The 25,806-nt window shown below is 46.6% G+C and overlaps 2 long non-coding RNA genes across 2 annotated transcripts; both read right to left on the bottom strand.

Moving 5' to 3' along the window:
* LOC128832783 (uncharacterized) lies at positions 1-25,270 on the bottom strand. The gene is made up of 3 exons (XR_008444053.1): positions 25,144-25,270; positions 1,198-1,351; positions 1-1,098 (listed from the first exon to the last, which is right to left on the bottom strand). It is a non-coding gene; the product is annotated as an uncharacterized LOC128832783 (long non-coding RNA).
* LOC128832784 (uncharacterized) lies at positions 18,205-24,418 on the bottom strand. The gene is made up of 3 exons (XR_008444054.1): positions 24,342-24,418; positions 19,662-19,734; positions 18,205-18,714 (listed from the first exon to the last, which is right to left on the bottom strand). It is a non-coding gene; the product is annotated as an uncharacterized LOC128832784 (long non-coding RNA).
* Positions 25,271-25,806: the final 536 nt, after the last annotated feature.

The following is a 25,806-nucleotide window of genomic DNA, read 5'->3' as shown; positions in this document are numbered from 1 at the left end:
TCAATTTTCATCATGTATCTCTTTAATTAGACTTTGCCACACATTTAAAAGGCCTGTGTGACAGTTCGGTTTTAGAGGTTGAGACTCGTGCAGTACATTGCTTTCAGGACTCTGTTTTATCAATAAAGCAAAGTGATGGCTTTGTGAGTAAGGCCCAGACGTGGGAATCGGGAGATCTAGGTTTTATTCTCATCTCCGCCATAGACTACTTGTGTGAGTTAGGGAAGCCAGACTGAGAAAAATAATACTTCCCTTGCTCCCAGGGAGGTCGTGAGGCTATATGTTTGTCAGATGCTCAGCTACTACAAGGCTAAGTGTAATCAGAAAGCTTATGAAAAATCCTGCTCGTACGTATACTGCATCTTTCACCTGAAAGTGCTTCAGAATGCTTCCTGCCCCTATCGCCCTCACAGAATGTAACTCCTACTGATTTTTAATGGGAGTTCTGCATTTGTTAGGATGATAGAAACAGGCCTGTGATATTTCTGGGGAAGACCAAAAAGGATCACCTAGATTAAAGGTAACCCTGAGATCATACCTTCATTACAGAGAAGAGTCACTCACAAGCCAGAAATGCTCTTGCTGGGATGTGGAGAGAGTTACCCTGCAAAGATGAAATCCACCTCCATACAAAGGTCCTGCATAAGGCACTGAACAACACTAAGGGCATGGCTATACTTGCAAATGTAGAGCGCTTTGAGTTAAACCAGCCTTCGGAGAGTGCAGTAGGGAAAGCGCTGCAGTCTGTCCACCCTGACAGCTGCAAGCGCACTGGTGTGGCCACATTTGCAGCACTTGCAGCGGCATTGGGAGTGGTGCATTATGAGCACCTCTCCCACAGAGCACCTCTTCCCATTCTGGTGCTGTGGCTTGTGGGAAGGAGGTGGAGGGCATTCTGGGTCCTGTCCCAACACCCAGTGATGCATCGGTTCGCATCCCAGCAATCCTTGTGCTTCCATCCACATTTGGCGCCATCTTTCAACATTTTTTGTACTGCGCGCTCTGTCTTCCCTTTCGGTCTGCGGGAATGGAGCCCGAACTGCTGAGGAATATGCTGATGAGTCTTGTCAGCACATCATGTTTGGCAGTCGAGTTACTCTGTAAGATCCAAACTGACAGTGAGGACTCCGACGATGATATCTACTCGAGTAACACATATAACACGAGATTGCTTGTGGCATTCACAGACATACTCACCACCATAGAATGCTGCTTTTGGGCTCAGGAAACAAGCACTGAGTGGTGGGATCACATCGTCCTGGAAGTCTGGGATGACAAGCAGAGGCTGCAGAACTTTCGGATGAGAAAAGCCACTTTCATGGGACTGTGTGAGGAGCTCACCTCCATCCTGCTGCACAAGAACACGAGATTGAGAGCTGCCCTGATGGTGGAGAAGCAGGTGGCTATTGCAATCTGGAAGCTGGCAACTCCAGACAGCTACCAATCGGTCGCAAATCAGTTTGGAGTGGGAAAGCCAACCATTGGAATCATGTTGATGCAAGTTTGCAGGGCCATTAATCACATCCTGCTCAGAAGAACCCTGACTCTGGGTAACGTGCATGACATTGTGACTGGCTTTGTACAAATGGGTTTCCCTAATCGCGTCGTGAGTTAGAGCACACGGGGCTGCTTTAATGCTCTCTGACTCGCAAGTGTAGCCATGCCCTAGCCCCATTTAGGCCCTGTGTTGAGAGGTCAGTGGTGCAAAGGGGCCTTGCAAATGCCCTCCACATTGGAGTGAATGTCCCCCAGGAGGTTTGCGTCAGCTAAAACCCAGTCAGTGCTGGCTGGCTGTTTAGGCAGGGAGGCTCTGATCCCTACCTGCCCCTATTCAAAGTAACTTCAAGAAAAAATCTCAGTCCTTTGCTATGGAAGTGTTGTTAGTGGCTCTGTAGTTATGGCAGTGATTAGTTTTCCAGTTAAAATGGGATTAAATCCCTTTCTTGGCGGTTAAAACAAACATGAATGAAAGAGCTTGCAAATAGATCTGTGGGTCAGAGTGAAGGTTGTTGAAAAGTATAGGGAATTTAATTTTTTACGTATGTATATTGTTAACTGAATGCACCAGCTGTAAGGGTAATGGAACATTTATATATATCAACCATAATGGATCATTGCTATAGCTTTTTAAGCTTTTATGTATCTTAATTTTATCTTATTGTTATGAGCTATATTAATAAAGGGGAACAAATTTAACTCATAGTAAAGTTGGTTTGCTTTGTTTGTGTTTTTTGCTGTGTGGAAATAACATTAATACTCATTTCAAAGCTCCTGGGGTTTCAGCAATCAGTCCTTTGATATGCAGAAGTTAGATACACAAAGGCTTATAATGTGACCCAATCTGCCCTTTGGAAGCCAGTGCAATGTGAAACTCAACATAGAGTATTCATTCTACTGGCCAAAATGTGTGTATATAATCTCCCCGCAATCTGTGTGAATGCAGGAATTTGTCTGTGACCACCCAGTCTGTTTGCAAATGCAACAGTTTTGTTGGAAAATGGGTGCACACCGAAAAGGAAGATGCTTTGAAAACGTAGCCCTTAAAGGGAACCTTCAAAGAATTCACAAAAAATATTGATTTGTCTCCTTTTTTATCTTCTTTATGGGGTCCTGAAAGGTGAATTTATTTAATCTTAAAAATATCAGGAGTATCAGTTCGTGTCTTCTTTGAAGGACCTGCTGAATCTATCTTAGGTACATATACGGCCCCCATTAGCATTGCATCAGAATGCGTCTGTGTTTATTGTCACATCAGCTGTGTGAGGTAGGGAAGTGTAATAATCCTCATTTTATAAATGGGGAACTGAAACATAGAAAGATTAAGGCCTAGATCATCAAAAGTATTTAGGCTCCTAACTCCCATTGAAATCTGGGCCTCAGTGTCTTGCCCAAGGTTATACAGGAAGCCTGAAGCAGAGCAGGGAATGCGAGCTAGTATCCTAGCAACTGAGCCATCCTTCCTCTCAAGGTGAAGGTCTCAAGGGAGGTATTTTCTGCTCTGAAACTCCTTAACCAATGGGCTTAAACTGCAGCAAGGGAGGTTTAGGTTGGACATTAGGAAAAAGTTCCTAACTGTCAGGGTGGTTAAACACTGGAATAAACTGCTTAGGGAGGTTGTGGAATCTCCATCTCTGGAGATATTTAAGAGTAGGTTAGATAAATGTCTATCTGGGATGGTCTAGACAGTAGTTGGTCCTGCCATGAGGGTAGGGGACTGGACTCGATGACCTCTCGAGGTCCCTTCCAATCCTAGAATCTATGAATCTATGAACCTAAGAGAGGAGCTTTTGAATCACTAAGATCTTCCCTGCTCAAACCTGTAAATTAGTCTGCAAAAAACAGTCCTCAATAAAAGCAAACAAAATCTAAGAGCTTTGTACACTGACTGAAAATCCCTTTCCCTCTCAACTGTCCAATGCTTGCTTACTTTCTTGTGACATCATTCCATGAGTTCTCCGGTCATCATTGACTCTTCCAGACTAGACCAGACCTGCATTTCTAATGTAAAAGCAAATAGAAAAAAGCTCTCAAACTTTTCCAGTCTTCTTCAGACATCATAAAAAGGCCAAAGCATATTTCTATTTTCAAACTAGGTATCTGTGATTGTTAAAAGAATCACTTAAGATAACTACAACTGAATAACACTAGAGGAAAACACCTTTTTTCTCTATTTTTCAGTTTGGTTACATTTGGAAGGATTTAATATACACTCAGTTTTGCTATTTCCTTATATACTAAGGGATTGTCCACACTGGGACACTCAGGAAAATTAATCCATATTAACTAAAGGAGTGAGTTTAAAGTGGATTAATTAAACTGAATTAATCCCCAGTGTGGATGCTCTCATTCAAAATTAAAGTGGCCTTAATTCAGTTTAATTTAAATCAGTGCCAGGGGCCTCTCCAGAACAAAAAGCAGCTAGAATCAGGAGGGTGCAAAGGTGGCTTAAAGCCATTTTAGCTCCCTCTTCTCCTGGGCTGAGAGTTCTGTGCTGTGCCTCTTAAAGGCTTGTCTACATGGGGAAATTTCGTGCCCTAGCTATACCAAAATAATTATTCCACTATAGTTATATCAGTATAAATCCCTGTGTGGACACTAGTCTATTCTAGACTAATTTCTCCACTTTAGAAGGCATAGGACAGAATGTCAACTGTAATCTCTATCTATAATCATCTCACATGCACTTGAGAGGAACTTTGGGTCAGAGATCATTCTGGTTTAGGAATAAACCCATTACTTTTTATTAGGTTGAAATAAATCAAATTAAGTTTAAAAAGGAGGAGAACCATTCTTTAAGTCTGTCAGTATTGCTGTCTTTGCCATGTGTCTGGACAAAATCAGAACAAGACGTCGCACACAAAACTCAATAGTTTATCTTAGCTTGTAAACAAATCAGTGGCTTCCCAACTTAATAGCTTGAATAAGATGAGCAGCCACAAAGACTATGGTAATTAAGTAGCTGTAGTTAGCAATGTTTTTGGAATAGTCTCCAAACAGTGCTTGTTGAAAGCAAGACATTTTCGTGCAGTAGTTTTAATCTTTTATTTTTCGGTACATTTTGCTTATTTATCTAATGTGCTTCACTTCGAGCATATTAAACATGGTCACTTTGCCAGGGCATTGGGGAAAAAAGAGTCAGATTAAAATGTGACAACATGAATCAAAAACTGCCTGTTTAAAATGGGAAATGGGCCTGAACTGAAACCATGGATCCAAATGTCATGAACCCTAAATAATCTCTCCTTGAGGTTTCAAACAGATCTGAAACCCTGGACCCAAACAAACATTCTGACATTTGAAGAAGTTTGGACTTTGAGACTTGGACCCATCTCCGCTGCAAAGCTTTGTAAATTATTGCTGAGTCCACTTTGGTTGTCACTTGGAGCACAGTCCAGCTCCCACTGAAATAAACGGAAAGATTTCCATCGATTTCAATGTGTGTTTAATTGGGCCCTTAGCCAGGCAAATATTTAGCTCTTGTAATCTTTCTGCGACACATGCATCTGGCCTTTTGATTATTTTTATCGCTTTTCTCTCAACTCCCTCTAGTTTATCCAATGTGTTTTGGTAATATGTTGCAGAGAACTGAAAACAGTAGTCCAGATGGGGGCAAAGTTTTGTGTTTTTTCACATGTAAGCAAGTGAATGTACAGTTTTGTGGGGGCTGTTTCGAAGGCCACTTTTGGATTTTAGGCTCACAAGCCACACACTCAAACTGTGGTACAGCACATTGGTAGAAGAATGGATACAACTTCATCAGCAAGTTTCATTATTCATTGCTCAGTGAAGACTGCCATCACTGGCAGAGCAGAGGCGGTGGTGGCGGGGGTGGGGGGGCTTGACTGTAGATGAGTGGCTCACCAGGGGTTAAGTCATAAAGGGCTTAGAAGGGAAGAACAGCAGTTTGTGCTTGATGCAATGGGAAAGGGGGAGCCAGTGGACGGATGCAAACCTGGGAGCAACGTGGTCAAAGCAATAAATCGGGAAGATTATTATTATCTGTATTGCAGTCATGCCTAAGAACCCTAGTCAAAGCTCAGGGCCACGCTGTGCTAGGCAGTGATTTCTGCAGATGTGTGTTGAATGCGTTTGAGGAGGACGGGGGTAAGATTGCAGGAGCGGGGGCCAGAAGGAAGGTAAAGGCAGCCGTTGAGACAGGAAAGGATGAGAACCTGGAGAAGAATTCTAGCTGAGTTGGGTAAAAATACAGAAAAGGGAGTTAACAGGATTGCAAGGGAAGATTAAAATGACCTGAGGCTACAGTAAATGCCTGAATAGTTTTTGGTTTTGGTTTTTGCACTTGAGGTCGGGTTGTTCTCGCTTCCTGATAGATTTATTTAATCAAATTCACCTCCTCAAAGAAATATACTTTATGTACAGTTTTCATGCACTGTAATTAAGCCCAGGTCAATACTGTTAATCCTGTATCAGGAACAGGAGCCTCCTGACTGGCCAATGAATAACCCACGACCTTCCCCCCCCAACAAAGCATGAAGTTGCAGGTTTTTTGGTAGGGGCATTGTTGGTTAGCTGATCGGAGACTCTGTGTGAGGGACTGCCTTAAAATTAATTGCTTTAGATCCTGTAACCTTCTGGATCTGTTTACGTTCCTGAAGCACATTCCATTACTTATCTGGGGTTAGACCGTCAGTGCTGTCCAACAGCCTATAAAAGTATGACTGGTATGTTGTCCTCCTTTACCATCTTCCATGGGGAGCCCATCCTTGGGCTGGTTCAATGTGGAGCCTTAGTGTTCACAGGGAATAAATGTGCCAGAAATACAAACACAGTAATGGAGTGTTAATGCACTCGGCTAATGCTTCGTAATCCCCAGGATTTGCTATATAGGATCTTAATATAGCAAGTGAACGTACAATTGTTTGGGTTGAAGTAGGGGGAGAAAAAAAAAAAGGTGTGTCAGCCTTTGGAAATACATGTGGTAATGACCTCAACCCCTGCTGAGAAAACACCTACTCACCTGAGTAGCTGTGATCTAATGGAATGTCAGTACAGTGAGCAAGATTTGGCCCAATATTTCTCATAATTGGTGTCAGTTTCATAGTAACTGCACCTGTAATTCCCCCTCCCCCCCCCCCACACACACTCCAGTAGTGGCCAGCCAGGACTCAGGTCTCCAGCCATCACCTGTCTCTGGGCTGGGACCAGGGACGCCAGAACGGGGGGGCGGAGGGCATGGCACCATCACTTTTAAAAGTGGAAGGGCTATGCCTGCCCACCTTTTACTGGCCATAAGGGTGAGTGATGGGGTGGAGGGGTGCAGAGGAGTGAGCAGGGGGTGGGGCCCCAGGAGGAAGAGGCCTCAGGGGGAAGGGTGTGGGGTGTTAGGAGAAAACGGCAGCATGGGGAAGTGGCCTTGGGGAAAGGGGCAGTGGAAGGCTTGGGGGGTAGGGGTTGCATGAGAGAAGGGGTGGTATGGGAGGGGAGGGGCCACTGTTTGGGTGCTGGTGGCCATCCCACTTTTGGGAGTTTCCATCACCCCTGGTTGGGACCCTTGCCCCACTCCCTTCTCTCCAGGGGTTTTAATGCTGCAAAGCTACCTGCCATCCACTGAGATATCCACAGCAAGCCAGTCTGCCTAACGGCCAGTGCCTGTGCTTGGCTTTCTCTCCAAGGACTATGGACAGTGCAAGTTACCACACCGCTCTTTCTAAGCGAGCACATTTATTCTTTGGGTAAGAGCATCACGGAGAAAACACAATAAAAACAATAAACAGAGTTAAACACACACAAAACACGCCAGGAGTCACCCACCAGTCGAATGGGGCCCGAGCAGGCCAAAGTCTTTCCAACCCCTTCCACAACGGTTGGGGCCCATCCCCGTTTGCTAAATCAGAAAGAAGGCTCAGAGTCAGGTTAAACTCAGCCTTTTTATACCAAAAGCCCTTTCTTAGTTTGAGTCGCTGGAAAACCCAGCCTGAACCAGTACAAGCAAACCTCTCCAGGGGGTGGTACCTCTCTAGAGTTGTTTAGTCTCAGTGACTTACCTTAATCACCCTGCATCTGTTTTTAGTTCCCGAGGAGCTGTGGTAACCCTCCCCCCTGGAGTAGAACATAGCCAGACATAAGCCAGTGACAGATTTAATGCAGTGATCTCCAAAGGAACTGCATGAGGTTGCAGTATCTGCCGTAATCTATATGTTTCCCCTCTCTCAAAATAGTAGATTCCATTGCTGGAGTTACTGATCCCTGAGGTGTTTTAAGTTTAGCAGCCAGGTATTACCACTGGCCACCACATTCATTTGAATTGGTGGCTTTCTGGTGTTTTGGTTCTGGTGTTTAGGAATGCTGCATTGACAAAGAGGCTGAATTAATGGAATTTATGCAACAAGTCCCTTGAATAGTCCTTTGCCAAACCTTTTAGTGGAAGACGAAGAAGCAGACACTTCAGTATTGTGGAAGGGCATGTTCGTTGTTGTGGGAAAAGATCAGCTGTTCAATACACCTTTTGCATCCTTAGCATCTACTAGGTCATCTAGTCAAACTTCCTCTCTGGTTATTACATTTATAGGTAGCACCTTGAGGCCCCAACTGACCTTGGGTTTCCACTGTGCTGGGCACTGTGCAAACACACAGTGAGAGACAGCACCCAAGAGTTTACAGTTAAAAAGACAAGACCAACAAGCGGTGGAAGGGGAAACGAGAGGCATAGCAAGGTGAAGCGGCATGGCCAAATTCACCAAGCAGGTGAGTGACCGAGCCTGGAATACAGCCAGGTCTCCAAGCCCCACTCCAGTGCCCTCTCCACTAGACCACAGTGCCCAAGAATGGAAAGTGTGATTAGTTTGAATATCTACCCGGAGTAGCAAAGGTGCTGGAACCAGGGGTGCAGGGGGTGCTGCAGCACCCCCTGGCTTGACAGTGGTTTCCATCATATACAGGGTTGGTTCTATTGCTCTCAGCACCCCCACTATACACATTGCTCCAGCACCTCTGTGGAATAGAGAAAAGGATGGCACAATGGGAGTCAGTGTGCCAGACAAAAGCTTAATGGAGATGGTTGAAAAGCAACAACAAAACCTTATTTGACAATGTAGATAAAATTACATGCTGGAGGAACACCCTGCAAACATCCATTGCCACTCACCCATGTAGGTGGCAGGTAGCAATGCAGTACTATTTAAAAGATGTCTTTGTACAAATGTTGCCAGGTCCCCCCTTTGTTAGGGCATATGGGACGTTAGCTCCCTCTGCAAATGCCCATATAGACATCCCCCTGGAAAGTCCATTTGATGGGGGAGAAATGGGGAAAATGGCTCAGGCTGCAATGTACCGCTGTGGATGCAAACATTACCCAAGTTTGAGGGTGTTGGGATTTGAGGTTTTGTTCTGGGCCTGTCAGCTAACGCACTAACTCAGCAGGCAAATAAAATCATATATGTTGAAAGGAAACAACTCCTCTGCTTGAGAAGCAAGGCTATCCTATGAGATTCCCAATAGCATTCTTCTCCCTCTCTTTCCCAAGCTGCCATTTTACAGTCTTGGTAAGAGCACCTATGCAAAGGGAGCAGAAAGCTGAGCCAAGATGAGGCCAGTGAGGCCTCATGAGGCAACCACGAATTTCTGACCTTGATCTGAACTTCCTCAGCGTTGCGGGAGGGGAAGGGTTAAATGCTGACTGCTGTATTCATGCCTATTTTTCACCCGCATAAATCTATATATACCCTTTCAGCGAGAAACAGATCTATGGGGGAGGGGAACTCTGCTTTAATCCTACTTTCAGATCTTCCCAGCTGTGCTCTCCATCGCGCTATAAAAGCCCTTCACTAAGAGCCAAATTATTGTCAGTTCCACTGTTCAAGAGACCTAATGAAATACAGCACTCTGACTTACTTAACTTCGTATGCTTCTCAGACGCAGGTCATGTGCTTGACCAAAGATCAGTAGTGATCCAGGGTCTCGGTGAAAGCAAACTGGAAGTCAGTTATTGATTAAATTCTTATTATCACTTGTAAGAGATTACTAACCCCGGGGTGGACTGCAGGTGTTCTGCACCATAAGCATTTCCCTACCTCCCTCGGTAATTGGAAACCCTTGGAAAATGATAAGGCTGGACCAATGCCATCCTCTGGAGCTTAAACAACCATCCTTTAGGCTTTTAGAATCATAGAATATCAGGGTTGGAAGGGACCTCAGGAGGTCATCTAGTCCAACCCCCTGCTCAAAGCAGGATCAATTCCCAACTAAATCATCCCAGCCAGGGCTTTGTCAAGCCGGGCCTTAAAAACCTCCAAGGAAGGAGACTCCACCACCTCCCTAGGTAACGCAATCCAGTGCTTCACCACCCTCCTAGTGAAATAGTGTTTCCTAATATCCAACCTAGACCTCCCCCACTGCAACTTGAGACCATTGCTCCTTGTTCTGTCATCTGCCACCACTGAGAACAGCCGAGCTCCATCCTCTTTGGAACCCCCCTTCGGGTAGTTGAAAGCAGTATCAAATCCCCCCTCATCCTTCTCTTCTGGAGACTAAACAATCCCAGTTCCCTCAGCCTCTCCTCATAAGTCACGTGCTCCAGACCCCTAATCATTTTTGTTGCCCTCCGCTGGACTCTTTCCAATATTTCCACATCCTTCTTGTAGTGTGGGGCCCAAAACTGGACACAGTACTCCAGACGAGGCCTCACCAATGTCGAATAAAGGGGAATGATCACGTTCCTCGATCTGCTGGCAATGCCCCTACTTATACAGCCCAAAATGCCATTAGACTTCTTGGCAACAAGAGCACACTGTTGACTCATATCCAGCTTCTCGTCCACTGTGACCCCTAGGTCCTTTTCTGCAGAACTGCTACCTAGCCATTCGGTCCCTAGTCTGTAGCAGTGCATAGGATTCTTCAGTCCTAAGTGCAGGACTCTGCACTTGTCCTTGTTGAACCTCATCCTGTTTTTTTTGGCCCAATCCTCTAATTTGTCTAGGTCCCCCTATATCTGATCCCTACCCTCCAGCGTATCTACCTCCCAGTTTAGTGTCATCTGCAAACTTGCTGAGAGTGCAGTCCACACCATCCTCCAGATCATTAATAAAGATATTAAATAAAACTGGCCCCAGGACCGACCCTTGGGGCACTCCGCTTGAAACCGGCTGCCAACTAGACATGGAGCCGTTGATCACTAGCCGTTAAGCCCGACGATCTAGCCAGCTTTCTATCCACCTTACAATCCATTCATCCAGCCCATACTTCGTTAACTTGGCGGCAAGAATACTGTGGGAGACCGTATCAAAAGCTTTGCTAAAGTCAAGGAATAACACATCCACTGCTTTCCCCTCATCCACAGAGCCAGTTATCTCATCATAGAAAGCAATTAGGTTAGTCAGGCACAACTTCCCCTTGGTGAATCCATGCTGACTGTTCCTGATCACTTTCCTCTCCTCTAAGTGTTTCATAATTGATTCCTTGAGGACCTGCTCCATGATTTTTCCAGGGACTGAGGTGAGGCTGACTGGCCTGTAGTTCCCCGGATCCTCCTTCTTCCCTTTTTTAAAGATGGGCACTACATTAGCCTTTTTCCAGTCATCCGGGACCTCCCCCGATCGCCATGAGTTTTCAAAGATGATGGCCAATGGCTCCGCAATCACATCCGCCAACTCCTTTAGCAGCCTCGGATGCAGCGCATCCGGCCCCATGGATTTGTGCTCATCCAGTTTTTCTAAATAGTCCTGAACCACTTCTTTTTCCACGGAGGGCTGGTCACCTCCTCCCCATACTGTGCTGCCCAGTCCAGCAGTCTGAGAGCTGACCTTGTTTGTGAAGACAGAGGCAAAAAAAGCATTGAGTACATTAGCTTTTTCCACATCCTCTGTCACTAGGTTGCCTCCCTCATTCAGTAAGGGGCCCACACTTTCCTTGACTTTCTTCTTGTTGCTAACATACCTGAAGAAACCCTTCTTGTTACTCTTAACATCTCTTGCTAGCTGCAACTCCAAGTGCGATTTGGCCTTCCTGATTTCACTCTTGCATGCCTGAACGATATTTTTATACTCCTCCCTGGTCATTTGTCCATTCTTTTTTGTGTTTAAGATCAGCAAGGATTTCACTGTTAAGCCAAGCTGGTCGCCTGCCATATTTACTGTTCTTTCTACACATCGGGATGGTTTGTTCCTGCAACCGCAATAAGGATTCTTTAAAATACAGCCAGCTCTCCTGGACCCCTTTGCCCTTCATGTTATTCTCCCAGGGGATCCTGCCCATCTGTTCCCTGAGGGAGTCAAAGTCTGCTTTTCTGAAGTCCAGGGTCCGTATTCTGCAGCTCTCCTTTCTTCCTTGTGTCAGGATCCTGAACTCGACCACTTGCTCCAGGAAATTGTCCCCTACACTTTCCAAAAACTTCCTGGATTGTCTGTGCACCGCTGTATTGCTCTCCCAGCAGATATCAGGGTGATTAAAGTTTCCCATGAGAACCAGGGCCTGTGATCTAGCAACTTCTGTTAGTTGCCGGAAGAAAGCCTCGTCCACCTCATCCCCCCTGGTCTGGTGGTCTATAGCAGACTCCGACCACGACATCACCCTTGTTGCTCACACTTCTCAACTTTATCCAGAGACTCTCAGGTTTTTCTCAAAAAGAAGAACAGGAGTACTTGTGGCACCTTAGAGACTAACAAATTTATTAGAGCATAAGCTTTTGTGGATGGGCTGTAGTCCACGAAAGCTTATGCTCTAATAAATTTGTTAGTCTCTAAGGTGCCACAAGTACTCCTGTTCTTCTTTTTGCGGATACAGACTAACACGGCTGCTACTCTGAAATCAGGTTTTTCTGCAGTTTCGTACCAGAGCTCTAAGCAGTCATACTCCTCTCTTACATACAACGCAACTCCCCCACCTTTTCTGCCCTGCCTGTCCTTCCTGAACAGTTTATATCCATCCATGAGAGCAGAGATTTATGGGAGTTTAAACAAGGCATCCTACATTCTTTGGCCTGACATCTCCTCCCAAAGATGGCATCTCTAGCAGTGCATCTGCAGCCCCCTCCCCCATGCTGGGGCACTGGTGAGTAAGTAAGAGGGAAGAGCGCCACCTCCTGAATCATCAACATCTTTATGATAAAAGCAGAAGTCTACAAACACCATTAGGACTAGTTGAAAGCAGAGAGTTAAATACAATCTCATCAGAATAAGCCATATGAAGGATAGAGCATACGCTGGTATTATGAGGAACTGCTAGAAGGAAAAGAACAACTCGTGACTTTACACCAGGCCTGCACAACTCGTAAAGTGACGAGGGCCATATTACTCCAAAGAAAACAGCTGAGGGCCGAAACCCCCCGGCCCCGCCGAACCCCCCCCAGTGCTGCCGGAACCCCCCCCAGCGCCGCCCGCCCCGTGGAAAAAACCCCTTCTTCCTAGTGGCACCCTGCTGAAACAGCAGTATTGAACCTTGGTAATATGTTATAGCTGGCCCCTAAGGTAGTATAATTAAGGTAAAAGAAAAATGTCTTTTTGCTAGAAGGAGAATAAGATCTTCCCCCCACTTTGTAATCAATTGCCCTGTTGAATGAATGAGGTGTGAATGAGGAAGGCAGGCACCTCCAGGTAGCTGCAACCCTTGGAGGGGGGATGGGAGCCAGACCAGATCAGTAGAACAGGTCAGCCACCGACTCCCTGCTCAGCTCCTAAGCTCCCCTCCCATGGCTTGCCTCCTCACCCCCCCGCCACTGCCCGCTTGCTCGCGTCCTTAGCCCCCCCTCCCCTGCCGCCGGCTCACCTGCCCCCCTGCCACTGCCTGCCCACTCACCTCCTCAGCCCCCCTACCCTCCCCGCCGACTCACCTGCCCCCCCGCCACTGCCCACCCGCCTCCTCAGCCCCCCGCCCCGGCTCACCTACTCACCCCCCGCCACTGCCCGCCCGCTCGCTTCCTCAGCCCCCCCCACCCGCCGCTTGCCTACTCAGCCCCCGCGGGCCGCACAGTGAGCCCACCTACTTACCCCCCGCGGACTGCACAGTGAGCCCACCTACTCACCCCCCACGGACCGCACAGTGAGCCCACGCGGGCCGCATGATGCGCAGGCCTGCTTTACACTAATTATTTGAGATCTTAGAACTTTGGGGAATAAGATGCTTAAGTTTTACCAAAAACTTCCCTTTCTCCAACATAGAGTTATGCTGCTCCTTCAGATTTTGCATTCCTCACTGAAAGGATACATAGATATTTATGCCGGTGAAAAATAGGCATGAGGACAGCAGTCAGCATTAGCCAACCATTACTACACAGAGGTATCTGAGACACAACACTTCTTCCTCTACTTAAGGAATCTTCCTGCCTCGCTTCACTCCCTGTTTATTTCTGTCTCCAACTCGCAACTTAGTTCCTTTTTCCATGCTGTCCTTTTGCATAGAACAACCTCCCATCCCCCTGCACTAGGCCGTCTCTCTCTGCTCATTCAAACCATTATTATTATTCGTTAATATTACAGTAGCACCTAGATGCTCCAACAGAGACAAGGGCCTCATGGTGCTAGGTACTGTACAGACAGTTCCTGCCCCAAAGACCTTATAGTCATGGGCGGCAGGTATAATAGGCCAGGAGAGGCTAAGCCTCCCCAAACCCCGGCTGTGGTCCCACCCATGTTCTGCCCTGAGGCCCCGCCCTCTCTCCCCATCTCCTCCAAAGCTGGCGGGGGCTCAGCTTGGGCCAGCAGCCTGGAGCTTGGGGCTTGGCCAGCTGGTGGCTGAGGTTGGCCGGCAGCCTGGGGCGGCTTGGGCCAATGGGAAGCTCAGGCTGACTGGTGACCCAGGGTGGGATGATTGGGGTGGGCGGGCCAATGCTTGGACCGGTCAGTGGCTGCGGGGTCAGGTCCATGCTTGGGCTGGCCAGCAGCCCAGGGGTCGTCTGGGACTTGGGGTGGCTGGGGAGAGCGGACCGGTGCTCCGGGTGGTTCAGCTGGGACTCCAGCAGGTGAGGGGAGGGCAGAAAGGGCAGGGCAGGGCAGCTTCCCCAAAGGGAGGGGTTCCCGCGTCACCCATGCTTACAGTCAAAATCAATGAGAAAGCGAAAAGAAAGGTGAAGTGTTTTGTCCAAGGTTGATAACAGAGCTGAGACTAGAACCCAAGCTTCCTAAGTGCCAGTCTGTTGCCCCATATACTGAGCCACCCTGTTTGTCCCTTGAAATGTAATCTCTTCTGTGATGGCCACAAGTTGTGAGATCATGTCTATTAATTCTGGAACAGCGGTAGCATCTCTACAATTAAGGTTGAAGGCAACTTCTCACTACAAATCCAATAACCCTCAAAGTTGTTTCCTCTCCGACCCCCAAGCCCAGGTCTTGATGCAAAAAAAAACAACAAACCAAAAATAAATCTCATGCTGTAACCACTAGACAACACAGCCTCATTAGACCAGACTGCTCCACTGCATTATGTACTGGGGCAGTACTGTCTCTACAGAGTCTACTGCCCCAGGAAAACTAGCCAATAGCTGCCCAAAGCAAATATTAACTGAACGTTCTGCAACCCTAATATTTTGCAGCCCTAGGCAGCAGCTTGAACTGTCTATATAGTAGCCCAAGCGCTATGCTGGGATAGTCACAGACTGAGACTGAGAGGACAGAGCCACACACAAGCTTTTGTTGTGGTCTGCAGTGGCATTTTTCAAAATGTGAAATGTCCTGTTACAGGATTTGCCTTTCTCTAGAAAAATCTGCCTCAGGCTGATTCAGCTAAAAGGAAGTATTACTTCCCCCGTATTATTTTTAACACACCACAATGAACGTTATTATATCCTCTGTTGGGTCTGAGAAGCATGAGGTGAGGGGGTGAAAGCAAGTCACAAGATTTACTTGCTAGCCTGATTGATTGAATCTTAAAAAAATATGTAGATAAGATGGTGCCTTGCAGGTTTTGTACTGCTCTTTATGATCAGAAATGCAAGTCACAGAGCTTAAAAAGAATCCCATGTTTCTAGTAGTCTACCCTTAAAAAGACCAGCAGGAGTAACTATTTCCATTAGCCCTGTTCTTCTGCACTTTTGGGGTCAAAATTGTCCCTCAACTTGTTGATTTTGCAGGCACTTTTTAGTGTTTGCAAAAAAGCAAAATGATTGGAGGGTGCCCTGGTGGGATGGAGGATGTGTTGCTTAGAATGTTTATGGTTAACGGTGTCACGCTGCAATTTCACTCTGTCCCATCATCCTGAAAACATGGCTGCAAGGTTCATCTTTTGTATTTGTTATTAAAATATACCAAAACCCAGGCATGTCCTATTTCTGCTGGTTTCATAGCCCTGTAGTGAGCAACAGCTGGTGCTGAAAAATGTGTGATGGGGTGGCAGGTATCAGAGCCCCACCCCCCTGTCTCCTTGCTCCACCTAGTCCCCTCCACCTTACATGTTCCAAGTGAGCAACCGAGGCAGGGAAGGGTCTAGTGAGGGGATAAGGGAAGTTGGTGGGGAAGGAGATAGAAAAGGAGGCCCAACGCTTCTCTCTTCCACCACTTCTCAACGTGCAAAACCAGGATACGGCACCATACAGGGCAAGGTGGGGGGGAATAGGGGTTGGGCAGTTTTCTCCCACTCGCAATCTCTTCTCTTCTCCCACACCATCCTCCTCCTCCTCTCTACCTCCAGCTATACCCTCTGCCACCCATTCATCTCGCTCATACCCCCCACCCCCACCATTTCCCCCTTGCCAGCTCACACCCTGCCCTACTCAGAGCTCCCATCTCAGTCTCTTCCAGCCCACCCTTACTACTCAGAAGGCCTCTCCCAACCACCCTCAGGCCAGGCACAATGTCCTCTCCCTTCTCCTCCTCCTTTCCAGCCATTTGCCTCTGGAAAAACCCTCTCCCGTAAGCTCAGGAAGCCCCTCCTCCTGGTCAACTTCCCCCGCAGCCTGCGACCTCACCCCAACTCCTGCCTTTCCTGTTGCTGCAGCTGGAGAAGTCACCAGGATGTGCAGAGTCTTGGAATTCCTGAGCAACCCTGCTGCTTTCAGCCCATGGACTGCACAAGCATCTCCAGCCCCAACAAGCATTCCCAATGGCAACCAATGGCACCATGTTGTATAGCAACCACACCACAGGTACTGCATGGGGACTGAGTATCAACACCCTCCACTGGGGCCAGACCCTTTGACGATCTGGCTCCAATTGAAGGTGCTGAGCATTTGAAAATCTGGTCAGCAACATCCATGGTGTGGTCAACGGCTAAGCCAGCTTCCCCTGCCTGATTCTGCCGCTTGTCAGGATGCCTCCGCACTGCTGCTGAATGTACTAACCTACAGCTGCTGAGTTGCTCACTCCATTAGGTGTGACAGGAGGAACATGCTGGCTGTGCTGCCAACATACCCTCCTGGAATGCACCTACTGGACTGCCCAGCGTTCACAGTGCATCCTGGGGAACCTGCTTTGCTCCTGCACATAATAGAGAAGTCTCATGGGTTATATTTAACCGCATGTTAGTCAGTCCCAACTGGGTGGACCTGGTGTGTTCAGCTGCAGTCTGATGACCATAAATCCATGGTACACCCACACCTTGAATACTGCGTGTAGTTCTGGTCGCCTCATCTCATCAGAACATAAGAATAGCTATAGTGAGTCAGATCAATGGTCCATCTAGCCCAACATCATGTCTTCCAACAGCGGCCAGTTCCAGATGCTTCAGAGGGAATGAACAAAAGTGAGCAATTATTGATCCATTCCCTGTCGTCCAGTCCCAGCTTCTGGCAAACGGAGACTAGGGCCACCCAGAGCATGGAGTTGCATCCCTGACCATCTTGGCTAATAGCCATTGATGGACCTAGACTCCATGAATCTCTCGCTTTTGAGATGGGACAATCAGAACTGCATGCAGTATTCAAGGTGTGAGTGTACCATGGATTTATATAGTGACATTCTGATAGGATTAGATAATAAGACAAAAGCTTTCTTAATGGTTCCTAACATTCTGCTACCTTTTTTGACTTCTGCTGCACATTGAGCAGATGTTTTCAGAGAACTATCCACAGTGACTCCAACATCTCTTTCCTGAGTGTTAACAACTAACTTAGATCCCATCACTGTGTATGTATAGGTAGGATTATTTTTTCCAAAGTACATCACTTTGCATTTATCAACACTGAATTTCATCTGCCATTTTGTTCCCCAGTGACCCAGTTTTGTGAGATCCCTTTGTAACTCTTTGCAGTCTGCTTTGGACTTAACTATCGTAAGTAAAAAATGGTCCCCAAAAAGATATCTTAGAATTGGAAGTGGTTCAGAAAATAGCAACAAAAATGATTAGGGGTATGAAACAGCTTCCATATGAGGAGAGATGAAAAAGACTTGGACTGTTCAGCTTGGAAAAGAGACGACTAAGGCAAGATATGACTATAAAATTCTGAATGGTATGGAGAAAAGTAATAAGAAAGTGTTATTTACTCCTTCACAGAACACAAGAATCTGGGTCACCCAATGAAATTAATAGGCAACAGATATAAAACAAACATAAGGACATACTTCTTCATAGAACGCACAGTCAGTGTGTGGAACTCATTGCCAGGAGATGTTGTGAAAACTAAAAATATAACTGGGTTCAAAAGAAGAACTAGATAAGTTCATGGAGGATAGGACCATCAGTGGCTATTTGCCAAGATGGTCAGGGATGCAACCCCATGTTCTGAGTATCCCTGAATCTCTGACAGAAGCTGGGACTGGAAGAAAGGGGATGGACCACTAACTAATTGCCCTGTTCTGTTCATTCCCTCTGAAGCACCTGGCATTGGCTACTGTCGGAAGAGAGGGTGCTGGGCTAGCAGGACCATTGATCTGACTCAGTATAGCCGTCCTTATGTTCGTATGAACACTGTTCTGCTGCTGAAAAGACTGCGTCTGACTTCTGGGCTGCTGAATATATACTCCATTCGCTGGTCACATCCTTAGCTTTTCCATAGTGAACTGTACACACAAACATAAGCCCTCGTCCCCTTCCCCTCCAAACAAAACACACTATAAAGCTGGAAAGAAAGTGAGAGAGATACATTTTAGTTCTAGGGTGGTGTTCAGATTCTCTGATGCTAGGAGCCATATGACTAGGTAGGTAGGCAGATAGATTCCAATCCTCTCTTTCTCTAGACAGACTGCCATCATTGCACACCATGGTTTGTAGATAGGATCAGATATTCGTGATGATACACTCCACCCTTAGGTGCCCTTGAAGAATGATGACATTTAACATTGATTGAGAACCATTGTACCATAGCTTCTTATCAGCCGGTGTTCTACCAGGAGCCTTGGAAGAACAGAATGTATTAGATAAGAGATGGGAAGGAACTGTGTAGCTCTTTATAATATCAGCTCTAATCTGAACCTTTTACATTTTTAAGCAGGGTGTGACTCTGTGTAATTTGGTTCCATCCAGCCAGGGCTCTGAGATTTCATCCAGGTCTCTGTTTGGCTGGCACAATAACTAACAGGAAAGGAACCACCTGCTTCTAGCACCCATATCAGACAGGACAAGTTGAATTAACAAGACAGGGCTCCTGTGTGGGGATGCAAGGACTCAGGGGCCTAAAGAAGACGTTGTATAAAGAAGGCTGCACAGGATTGCCCTTTATGAATAAGTCCTGTAGGGTTTAGAGCATGATATCCTTTATAGTTCTTTTAAATACTCTATAGAAATTAATAGGAAAGTAAATCCATCCTATAAAATTCTCTTGGCTGGTTTAAAATAAAAGTTCTATAGAAAAGAACTCATTCTTTATTAACTTCTATGGGTGAAATCCTATTGATGTCAATGGGAGTTTTGTCTTTGTTTGCAATAGAGCCAGTATTTCAACCGGTATGTTCTTAGAGTAATTTCTCTGGAGCCCTAGTCAGTTTCCATAAAACAGTGTTACTAAGGCTATGTCAGCATAACTTATGAATAAACTATCCCCCTGAGCGACATAAGTTACACTGACGGAAGCGCTCATGTGCACAGCAGTATATTGGCGATGGCGGGAGAGCTTCTCCCGCAGACCTAGCTTCTGGTGCTCACGGAGGTAGTTCTTTTATGCCGATGGTGTCTTCACCAGGCGCACTGCAGCGGTGTACACCAGACAGGACATCTCCATAAATTGTAGAGTAGATGGTGGTAACTATAACTCCTAGAACTGTGTGCAAATTTAGGCTCAACCAATAGGGCTATGCGTGGATGCAGCATTGGGACAATGCTTAGGATGACAATGGAAAGCAAACCTGTAAGCCAGAGTAGGGAGAGTGATTTCTTTTCAGGCTGGCTGCATTCCTTAGCTTGTCTGGTGAAACTCTTCTGAGGGATGGAAAACAGTTTTTATTTAAATGTACTGGCAAACAAATCCAGTGAGAAAGCTCCCCTGAGGCAAATTTAGTTTCTAGATAGGATCTAATTTAACTCCCATCTTTATATACATTTAGTATTAAACATTCCTCCCGAGTTCCACTTTAAATGAATGCTAATTGCTACCTTTCCACTGCTTGATATTATCTGAGATTCTGAATGAAAAATAAGAGACTCGGAACTGTATTTTGCATCTTTTTTCCTCCCAGCAAGTATTTGCAAAGAGGTCAGCTTCCAGCATTCTACCCATGCTATCCAATAGGCCTTGGTGACAGTTTGCATTACCCAGGGATTTCAATATGCGCAATTCTATCCCATTAGCTTCAGGTTTTGTTTCCACAAAATGACATCATCATCATAAGCAGCATTTTTGTGTGGTATTTTGCATGCCATGGATTCATATGGTAATTCACCAAAGCATCTGCTCCTCCATATTCAAACGACCCTAGCCTGCATGTGTATAGAATTACATACTAATGACTCCTCATCTGGCCTGGGATTGCTCATAAGGCGGTCAGTGAAATATGGAATCTCGTAGCCCAGCTTGGCAGTGTGTGAAAGATCTTGCCCTGTGAATGCCGTTCAGTAGTGTGGGTCAGATAAATTGGTGGATTCAACCCACTTTCTGGAGGACAGGTGTCCACAGACAGAGGAGTGGGCAAAAACACTTTGCTTAGCACATGCAGTCAGAGGCCTAGAACAGCCTCTGACATTGTCCCAAGGGGCTGCCAGGCTGCAGCCATTTGGGGAAAGCCTGAAGCAGCACTAGAACCGCTGGTGGAAAGGTTTTGCCTTCTTTGAAAGGTTAGTGGCTTTCACACCCAGCAGCGGATGTAAACAACCCCCTTGGGACTGAGAATTTAAGCTGAAATTCCTGGCTTCTTTAAAAAATATCAGACTTGTTCAGAACCGTGCACCTGAGTCTTTCGCTCACACTGCCATCTGTGGACTCAGCCCAAGTGTTAGGCCCCGTCTATACTGAGGATATTGGACTAAGGTAGCTTTCAAACTGGGATAAGCTGCACTGGTGCAAGCTCTATTTTACACCACAGCAGCGTGTCTATTCTTGGCTTTGTTGCACTGCTATAGGCGGGATCAAGCCGTGGGGGCGGAAGAAAGGTATTCCAAGCTCCGGCCACAAAATAAGCTCCTCATGTGGCAGTTGCTAACATGAGGTGCTGCTCGCAGTGCATTCATTATACAGCTGTTTGAATTGGGATTGGGCATGCTCTCTGGGAACGACTTGGTTCCTCTTCAATGAGGTCTGAATAGACCTATGGGCTCTACTGGACTCTTTGGGGTTGGCTCCTTCTTGACTGGGGGGAAAAAGGTAAGTGGCCGTCTCTCCCAAGTGCCCCCCACTCATGGTGCCAGCATGAGGCATCACTCATAGCAGATTGCACAGGTCTGCACTCTCCCTCTCCCATTTGATGTGCTTTCACAATCAATGTTGGCAGGGAAATTACCAATACCCGGAATCTGAGTTAACACCTCACTGAGATGTATGGGGCAGTTCTCACCTCTCAGATGTTGTTCTGGACTCAGGCTCCAGGTTAATCTCAAAAACATGAAGTGAGTGTTTCTTCTTCACACCTTTGACAGCTAGACACTCAGGCCAGGGCTACACTACGCACCAGAGCTATGTCTGGCATGGGTATGAAGAGATGTAACCAGGGCCGGCTCTAGGATTTTTGCCGCCCCAAGCAAAAACAATTTTGGCCGCCCCCTCCCACCCGTTTTTTTCTTCCCCCACCACCAGCCCCTTCCCCAAATCCCCAGCCCTGCCTCCTCCCCCCAGGCTCTCAAGCCTAGGAGGGAGGGAGGGAGAGGGAGAAGCAGCGCGTGCACCGCGGCCACTCAGAGTCTCCCTCTCCCTCCCAGGCTCTCAAACCTGGGAGGGAGGGGAAGCAGCGGCGCGCGAATCAGCTGTTTCACGCCGCGGCCACTCGGGGTCTCCCCCTCCCTCCCAGGCTCTCAAACCTGGAAGGGAGGGGGAGATCCCAAGTGGCCGCGCGAATCAGATGTTTTGCGCGCCGCTGCTCACCCTCCCTCCCGGGTTTGAGAGCCTGGGAGGGAGGGCGAGCAGCGGCGCGCAAGCGGCAGCAGCGGAGGTGAGTTAGGGCAACCGGGGAACATTTTTAGGGGCGGCCTGGGCACGCGCCAGAATGCCGCCCCTAAAAATGTCCCGCCCCAAGCACCAGCTTGTTTTGCTGGTGCCTAGAGCCGGCCCTGGGTGTAACCCCTGACCAATATAGCTCTATATCAGCATGGTAGAGCTGTGTCCACACTAGCAGCACTTTGCTGGGATAGTGTACTGGTGTTCCTACAGTGGCAAAGCACTCCTAGCGTAGATACAGCCAGGCGGTAGCTATATCTACACCGCACAGTTAGCCGAGGGGATAGGTACCCAGGTTAGCCTAGGCAAGATGCGAGCATGCCCACTGCAAAGCCCTGCTGGTGTTGCTGTGTCCTCACTGTTTCTGCACTTACCTGTGTGTGTGTGGCATATCTAGGGTGACCAGACAACAAGTGTGAAAAATCGGGACGGGGTGGGGGGTAATAGGAGCCTATATAAGAAAAAGCCCTAAATATCGGGACTGTCCCTATAAAATCGGAACATCTGGTCACTCTAGGCATATCACAGGGTTTTTTTGTGCTGAGACACTGTAGGATTTTTTGTGTCAATTGCAGGAGACTTTGTCCTTTGGGGGGAATCGTGGGAAGGGCATTGGAGGACTATTAGCACTTAAGGAATTTAGCCTGTGTCCTTACTGAAAAGTGGGCAGGTTTGAGCCTGAGTTAAAGTGGGTTGTAACTCCCCACCACCACCAGGTCAGCAAACTTAAAGCACCTCCAAACCCAGGTCAGATATTTTTCAGCATGAGCAGTTAAGAAGTTAAGGCTAAAACCCAGGTCAGAGCTCAGGTTAATTGTGTAGTGAAGACATACCCATAATTAGATTCTAGAGCACAAGGAAGCAGATTGGAATCTGAACCCTGGCTGTAATCCGGTACAAATGTCCTCAGTAGAGATAGGGCCCAAGTGAAAAGAGAATCCGAATGCAGAGTGGAAGACTGTTTACAAGTCTGGTTGCTGTTCAGCTTTTTGGGAGTTTAGGAACCTGCTGAATGTCTCCTACCATTTGCAAAGGCTGGAAAAAGGAAAAAAGGTGCTAATGAGATCAGAAGACAGACACACGTAGGGGGACAGTTAATCAAATAAGGAAGCGCAAAAGAGAAGAAATTGCAGGGGGAGGACTCTAGGGAGTCTTATGAAGAGTTTTCTCCACCTCTGTATTTCAAAGAACTCTAATAAGTTGCTAGGACACTCAGTCACTTTCCCTTGGAATCTTACAGGTCAAGTGCATTGCCTTCAAGTCACAGGTTCGCTTGCCTGTGCCAACAACAACACTGGACTTTGTACTGGTAATAAAATTAATTTCAGCTGGAAAGTTTGTTTTTCTTTCAAGACACAAATGGGGGCAGCTGACAGTTTAACAGTCAGTGCCTCTCCCCGTCCTGGCATGGGATTGTGAAAAGCCTTAGGTGTGCTGCTTGTGGAAATGGAACATGGCGAGGAAGTTTTGACAAGCCGGTAGCTAGTTTTTCACATGCACAGGGAAGCAAACACATCACCCCATTCTCAGAGAACCCCAGTAGCTGCCTTATGCACCCCAAGATCCAGTTTGAAACGGCTCATTTTTTCCTTGAAAACGATCTCCAAACTACTGCACGGATCCCCCTCTTTTCTGCCCCAACTCTCCCTTAGTTGCCCTGGCTTCCTTTCCATCCCTCCACACAGGCTCCACCCTGGTGGTGCAAGAGCCTTCTCCTCAGCAGCTCCTACCCCGCGGGAACAACCATCCTGTTTCTCTCCAGGTCATTTCACAGCTTCACTAACAAATGGAGCTTTTCTCCCTTGTCTATCCCTCACCAACAGCCAAGGGAGACAGAAAATATTGTAACACTGTGTAACCAACACTGTGGCTCAGGTGGCTGTTAACCAGCTGTTAACTGGTGTGTGGATACCAACCTGCCTCAGTTTACTTCCTCACAGCACCATTTGCAGGGACAGTTGCATTCCCTTCTGCCTTTTGTCTCACACTCCCGCTGACTCCTTTCCCTCTGAAATCAGAGGTCAAGGCTGGGATTTCCAAAAGAGAGAGTTAGGTGCCTAGCTCCAATTGGATTTCAATGGGATTTGGATACTTACTCCTGTACACATCTTTAAATTGCCCATCAATGGGTAATTCCAATTGAACAGCCACTACCGTATCCAAATCCAGCTATCAAAAATAAAAGCAAAGCTTATCATCACAGGATAAGAAATAAAGAGAAAAGCACAAGCAAAGTTAAATGTCAATGGGATACAGACACAGCTAGACTTTCCACTCTATATGCATCCGAAGAAGTGGGCTGTAGTCCACGAAAGCTTATGCTCTAATAAATGTGTTAGTCTCTAAGGTGCCACAAGAACTCCTGTTCTTTTTTCAGTAGGAAAAGTTAAGCCTAGAAGCTAAACAGCTACATTGTCTAACACTAGGAAAACAAGATGAAAACCTTGCGCGTTAGAAAGTCCCGGCACTGACTCAGCAGCTGTACGCCGTCTGTCCTCTCAGAGATTAAGTGAATTTCTCCAGAAACGTGTCTCAGCAAAGTATGTGACACCTTCCCTTGTGATACTCACCTGTCATGGGCATATTTCCCAATTCAATACAGCCATGAACTGAGTCACGCTACAGTAAAGCAAAACAGTTCTTGTTTTTCCTGTTTCCACCCAAGGTAACTCTGAATACGTCACAGGAGCTGCCCCTGCTTGAGTTCTATATTAATCATGTTTCTTTTCCTTGTTACAGTGTTTTCAAGAATCATGATGTGAATTTGGTAAAAGGTTTTCTTGCCCAATTCCATTGACTAAATATGAGCATGAATTGTTTTCACGAGAGCTCTTTAGTATATTATTTACCTTCACTCCTCTTATAAGAAAATGTCAGGCAAATGGAAAGATGCCTGTTCCCAAGCAAGCCAGATGAGACAAAAGAATTTTCCATTGTTTTGGAAGTTAACTTCTCCAAGCTGTATGTAGCAGGTGCAGATATCACATGGTCATGCCAAAAGCAGCGTTCATCAAAGAATCTCAAAACACTTTAGAGAAGAGGGTAAATATCACGAACCTCATTTCACAGATGGGAAACTGAGGCATGGTGAGTTTAAGTAACTTGCTGAAGGTCAGACAGCAAATTAATGACAAAGCCAGTAAACACCTCACTGAGATGTATGGGGCAATTCTCACCCCCCAGCCACCTGCTCTAACCATCTAACCACTGGGCTGTTCCCATAACCCTGGGGTCAATCCACTTACCTTTTGCCAGCAGTGGCCCTCACCAGCCCTACTGCAACATAGTCTGAGCAAGAAAGCTGCAACCTTGAGATGCCCAGGGTCTGATTGTTTCATTCAGTAGCTTCCCCAGCTAACATTTAGATGCCCACTTCAGGGTGTCTTACCTCGAAATCATTTCAGATCTGGTTGGCAGTTGCACAGAAACAGAAAGATCATCTACATGAATCATTGCTAGAGTGGTACTAAACTTAGTTACAGAGTATTGAAATATCAACTATACTTACATCATGGTATTAGCTTGTCCTTTCTCAGGCCCCTCCTGGAGAGTGATACCGCAGTCTCGGTGTCAGTGTAACTGCACCCTCCCCATACGTATAGCCCATAGGTTCTGTAAACCCTAAAGCTGGATTCTCCTCTCGCACTGCTTTTACACCAGTTTTGCTCCATTGATGTCAATGGAGTTATTTCTGATTTACACTAGCATAAGTGAGCATAAGCGAGAAGAAAACCAAGTCTCCAGTTTCAAAAGCCTTTGGTAGCATTAACTCCATCCACTAACCTGCTCAGATCATCCTTTTACAATTGTATTTTATAAAAACAAAATAAACTAGTTACACTTCCTCCTCATCCAAACACCTCTCAATATTAGGCTAAATTCTCCATGAACACCAACTTCCAATGGAT

Source organism: Malaclemys terrapin, chromosome 2 (genome assembly GCF_027887155.1).
Source record: "Malaclemys terrapin pileata isolate rMalTer1 chromosome 2, rMalTer1.hap1, whole genome shotgun sequence".
Lineage (NCBI taxonomy): Eukaryota > Metazoa > Chordata > Testudines > Emydidae > Malaclemys > Malaclemys terrapin.
The sequence above is the reverse complement of the archived record's forward strand: the minus strand, read 5'-3'. Positions and strand labels throughout refer to the sequence as shown.